The following is a 6,235-nucleotide window of genomic DNA, read 5'->3' as shown; positions in this document are numbered from 1 at the left end:
ACAACTGGATGGCTGAAGAAGTGGTCCAAGTTACTCTTCAGACAGAGTAATTTTCTTTTGTTTTTCATTTTGCATTAAAACCCTACGTTCTGCCCAAGGCGTAGTGGTTCATTATAGGGCCTCATCATGTTTTAATGATTATCATTAATAAAGGACGTTTTTGTGATCCCTGTCTTTCTATTTTTGTTTTCATTTTTCAAAACAATAAAAATGGCAATGTTTTTGTTTTTGTGACTTTCTTGAACTCTTTTTTCTAAAATAAAGCATTAAACATGCAGAAGTGATATCACGGAATCCACTATGAACAGTTCTGTTATGGCTCAGTATGATTTTGATAATCCCATCTACCAAGTCGAAGAGGAGAGTGAGGAAGACTGTGAACTCCCCACAGAATTGGTCAGATTGCTGAAGCAGGAGGAAAGGGTCATCCAACCTCATCAGGAGGAGTTGGAGATTGTTAATCAGGGTACCGAGGACGCCAGAAGAGAGATCAAGATCGGGGCTGCTTTGAAGACAGAGGTCAAGAGCAGGTTGATCGAGATGCTGAGAGAGTATGTGGAGATATTCGCCTGGTCATATCAAGATATGCCTGGGTTGGATACAGACATTGTGGTGCATCGACTACCCCTCAGAGAAGAGTGTCCTTCAGTCAAGCAGAAGCTTCGCAGAACTAGTCCTGATATGGCTGTCAAGATCAAGGAAGAGGTTCAGAAGCAGTGGGATGCGGGTTTTCTGGCTGTTACCAGTTATCCCCCGTGGGTGGCCAACATCGTTCCCGTGCCGAAGAAGGATGGCAAAGTTAGAATGTGTGTCGATTACCGGGATTTGAACAGAGCGAGTCTGAAAGATGACTTCCCATTACCTCACATTGATGTATTGGTTGATAATACGGCTCAATCTTCGGTTTTCTCTTTCATGGACGGTTTCTCTGGATAAAATCAGATCAAGATGGCGCCAGAGGACATGGAAAAGACGACATTCATTACACCTTGGGGCATGTTCTGCTATAAGGTGATGACATTTGGGCTGAAGAATGCCGGTGCTACCTATCAGAGGGCTATGACGACTCTCTTTCATGACATGATGCACAAAGAGATTGAAGTGTACGTGGATGATATGATTGTGAAGTCGCAGACAGAAGAGGAGCACCTGGTTAATTTGCAGAAGTTGTTTGACCGGCTGAGAAAGTTCAAGCTGAGGCTGAATCCAAACAAGTGTACGTTTGGAGTGAGATCTGGGAAGCTGTTAGGCTTCATTGTCAGTGAGAAAGGGATTGAGGTTGATCCAGCGAAAGTCAAAGCTATTCAAGAGATGCCTGAACCGAAAACGGAAAAGCAAGTCCGTGGGTTTTTAGGGAGGTTGAACTACATTGCAAGGTTCATATCTCACCTAACTTCCACGTGTGAACCAATTTTCAAATTGCTGAGAAAAGATCAAGCAATCAGGTGGAATGATGATTGTCAGAAAGCTTTTGACAAGATAAAAGAGTATTTACAAAAACCTTCAATCCTTATACCTCCAGTTCCAGAGAGACCTCTGATAATGTACCTATTAGTGACTGAGAACTCGATGGGGTGTGTATTGGGACAGCATGACGAGTCTGGTCGAAAAGAGCATGCCATATACTACCTTAGCAAAAAGTTTACCAACTGTGAAACAAGATATTCACTGCTCGAGAAAACTTGCTGTGCTTTGGCCTAGGCTGCTCGCCGACTGAGGCAGTATATGTTGAACCATGCTACCTTGTTGATTTCTAAGATGGATCCAGTGAAATACATCTTTGAGAAGCCGGCTCTCACCGGGCGCGTTGCTCGATGGCAGATGATCTTAACAGAATATGATATTCAGTACACGTCGCAGAAGGCCATTAAAGGTAGTATTCTGTCAGACTACCTTGCCGAGCAACCGATTGAGGATTATCAGCCTATGATGTTTGAATTCCCTGATGAAGACATCATGTATCTTAAGATGAAAGATTGTGAAGAGCCTCTTGTCGAGGAAGGACCGGATCCTAATGACAAGTGGACACTGATGTTTGATGGGGCTGTGAATATGAATAGCAACGGTGTTGGTGTTGTGCTTATCAATCCCAAAGGTGCTCATATACCTTTTTCTGCCAGGCTGACTTTTGATGTGACCAACAACGAAGCTGAGTATGAGGCTTGTATCATGGGTATTGAAGAAGCCATCGATCTGAGAATCAAGACTCTTGACATCTATGGGGATTCCGCTCTAGTGATCAACCAGGTTAATGGAGATTGGAATACTAACCAGCCGCATCTGATTCCTTATAGAGATTACACCAGAAGAATACTGACGTTCTTCAAGGAGGTGAAGTTGTATCATGTCCCCCGAGATGAGAACCAGATGGCTGATGCCTTGGCTACTTTGTCTTCTATGATCAAAGTTCATTGGTAAAATCACGTGCCACATGTTGCGGTAAATCGACTCGAGAGGCCTGCGTATGTGTTTGCAGCCGAGTCTGTTGTTGATGAGAAGCCGTGGTACTACGATATCAAGAACTTCCTCAAGAGCCAGGAGTATCCTGAAGGTGCGTCAAAGAATGATAAGAAAACCCTGAGAAGGCTAGCTGGAAGATTTTATTTGAATCAGGATGACGTGTTGTACAAGAGAAATTTTGACATGGTCTTGCTCAGATGCGTGGATAGACACGAAGCAGACATGTTGATACAAGAAGTGCATGAAGGTTCGTTTGGTACCCATGCTGGTGGTCATGCAATGTCGAAGAAATTGTTGAGAGCCGGTTATTACTGGATGACCATGGAATCCGATTATTTCAAGTACGCTCGGAAGTGCCATAAGTGTCAAATCTATGCTGATAAGGTGCATGTACCACCAAGCCCTCTGAATGTCATGAATTCGCCTTGGCCGTTCGCCATGTGGGGCATTGATATGATAGGGAAGATTGAGCCTACTGCTTCTAATGGACATCGCTTCATCCTGGTTGCGATTGACTACTTCACTAAGTGGGTGGAAGCAGCTTCCTATGCTAATGTTACCAAACAAGTGGTTGCCCGGTTTATCAAGAAGGAAATCATCTGTCGTTATGGAGTTCCTGAGAGAATCATCACTGACAACGGTTCGAATTTCAATAACAAGATGATGAAAGAGCTTTGCAAAGATTTCAAGATTGAACATCACAATTCTTCTCCTTACAGATCAAAGATGAATGGTGCTGTAGAGGCGGCAAACAAGAATATCAAGAAGATTGTGCAGAAGATGGTCGTGACGTACAAGGATTGGCATGAGATGTTGCCTTTCTCTTTGCATGGATATCGTACCTCAGTGCGTACGTCGACCGGGACAACCCCTTACTCCCTTGTGTATGGTATGGAAGTTGTCCTACCAGTTGAAGTGGAGATCCCTTCTCTGAGAGTTTTGTTGGATGTCAAGCTTGATGAAGCCGAGTGGATTCGAACAAGGTTTAATGAGTTGAGCCTTATCGAAGAGAGACGGCTAGCATTTGTGTGCCATGGGCAAGTGTATCAGAGAAGGATGAAGAGAGCCTTTGATCAGAAAGTGCGTCCTCGAAGTTATCAAACTGGTGATTTAGTTTTGAAGAGGATCCTTCCTCCCGGTACAGATAACAGGGGCAAGTGGACTCCTAATTATGAAGGTCCATATGTTGTGAAGAAGGTTTTCTCCGGTGGAGCCTTGATGCTTACAACTATGGATGGTGAAGATTTTCCGTCCCCTGTTAACTCAGATGTAGTCAAAAAATACTTCGCATAAATTGACCCGCTGGACAAAAAGAATAAAAGAGTCCAGGCAAAAAAAAGGGCATCCCGGCGAACCAAAAAACAGAAAGAAAAGGTTCGGGAAAAAGTTAGGGATATAAATGAAAAGATTGTACACCCGGTAAGTCGAAAACCCGTAAGGGCGACTTAGGCAAAAATGGGTATCCCGGTGGATTGAAAACCCGAAAGGGCGATCCAGGCAAAAGAGGGATTAGAGCGAAGACTACAGTCTGAGTTATTTGTATTTCATCGCGCTTCGACGTCGACCGTCTCGAAGGATATGACCGGTCCAATCATTCTTCTCAGAAAGCAAGGAATTTGGGGAGAAATTGAAGATCTATGAGTCATAACAGGATTGGAAAATAGTGGATGATGTATTCACATTGCCATTAGGGTAGATTTTTTTCCTTTTGTGCGCAATTACCTCTTCCTAGGAATTGCTTCCTGATGTATTTGCCTTTTCAGGCCCATTTTCAATCAATAAAAGTCGTTATTCAGATAAATTGCTCTCTTGTTTTTATTTTACTGTTTTGTTTGCAAAAACGTCCGAAGTTTTGATAAACATTGCATATAAAAACATGAAGGCCAGACAATAACGTGCAGAAAGATGAGACATTTGAAAATCATTTTGGATGTTGAGTACGCTTGGGTGTATTGTGTCCATGCAATCCCCTGGGGCATGTTTGTATTGCTGTTTGCAGGATTTTATCTTTTGATTGCTGGCTAAGCAGGAGCCGCAGTTTATTCAGAGAGTTTCAACACTGCCCAGTAGTGTGAGAGGTTGATTTTTATCCAAGACAGATTTAGGGTTCCTCTCCCCAGCGAAGTAAGATCAGGGTTACATCAGCAATCAGTTCTGAGATTGATTGCAAATCCCCGGTAGGGTCGTGAAGAGTATTCTCCCCAGCAGGCCTGAGAGTTGGTCTATCCCCAGCAGGTTTGAGAACTGGTATTTCCCCACTGAGTCGGAAGATTGTTGTTTCCCCAGTGGATCGAGATTGGTTTGTTTGTTTCCCTAGCGGATTGGGATTGGGTTGTTTCCCCAGCGGTGTCCTCAAGCGGATCGGGTTTAGTAGAGGTCGTCTCCAGTAAGGATCATCTGTTCCCCAGCAGCAGTGGTTCGTCCCCACAGATTTGGAGGATCAAATCAGATTCTGTGCACTCAGCCGAGCAATTTGTTGCTCCCCAGCCAGGGTTCGCCTACATTTGCATTTTGCATGTAGTAATCATCATTGCATCCTCAAATCGCGTAGCATTTCCATTCAATATGGAGCATTTCGCCATAAAAACTCAAACATATGCATACATATGTTACACCAGTTTTATCATATCCCCAGCCGAGGTGGATCGTAATTCAGCACTGCGTTTGCTACAGTTGCTCCTGACAGCATTCAGGATTGTTGTCTCCTGAGAGATTTGTTTCCCCACTCGTCCGTGAAAGGAAGTTTGATTGACCCCCCCAGCGTGGTCCCCGGCAAGTGATTGACCTTGTCTCGACATAAGAATATGTCATTCTCTTGATACCAGTAAGTGTCCTGTCAGCACCCGTGTGTGTTCTTTCCTTGGTGTCAGTAAACACCATTGTTTCGGTGTCGGTAAACATCGAGTCTTTCCTCCAGGTCATCCGTTAATGACTGGTAACCTCTCCGTTGGTTTCGATAAACGTTGAGTTTTTCCCCAGTCGCTCGTTGACGTCTGGTTATATGTTATCATTTCCAATCATCGGTCAATGTCTGGTCATCCTCTTTATGGTGTCGGTAAACACCATTCTTTCGGTGTCGGTAAACATCGAGTCTTTTTCCCAGCCATCGGTAAATGTCTGGTCTTCTTTGTTGATGTCGGTAAACATCATCTTTCGATGTTCGTAACATCTTTTCTCTTTCCCCAAGCAGAACTCACCTCTCCGTTGGTGTCGATAAACGTCGAGCTTTTTCCTATTCGTCCGTTGACATATAGTTGTACCCTTCCCCGGGAGTCACCTCTCTGTTGGTGTCGATAAACGATGAGTTTTTCCTAGTTGTCCGTTGACATCTAGTTGTATTTTCCCCACAGGTCATCCGTTGATGTCTGTTCACCTCTCTGTTGGTGTCGATAAACGATTCCTAGTTGTCGGTTGACATCTAGTTGTATTTTCCCCACAGGTCATCCGTTGATGTCTGCTCACCTCTCCATTGGTGTCGATAAACGTTGAGTTTTTTCCCATTCGTCCGTCGATGTCTGGTTGCACATTCTGGTTCCCAGTCATTCGTTAATGTCTGGTCGTCTTTTTTTGATGTCGGTAAACATCATCTTTCGATGTCGGTAAACGTCGAGTATTTTCCCCAGTCATCGGTAAATGTCTGTTTGTTCCCCCAACCAGAGATCCCCAGTAGAGTCGTCGGTAAACATCCTGTCTGGTTTTCGGTTGCATTTATTTTGTCATCCGTTAATGATCGTCTTTCTTTTGATGTCGGTAAACATCATCTTTCGATGTCGGT

The sequence above is a fragment of the Lathyrus oleraceus genome, chromosome 7 (assembly GCF_024323335.1).
Source record: "Lathyrus oleraceus cultivar Zhongwan6 chromosome 7, CAAS_Psat_ZW6_1.0, whole genome shotgun sequence".
Lineage (NCBI taxonomy): Eukaryota > Viridiplantae > Streptophyta > Magnoliopsida > Fabales > Fabaceae > Lathyrus > Lathyrus oleraceus.
The sequence above is the reverse complement of the archived record's forward strand: the minus strand, read 5'-3'. Positions refer to the sequence as shown.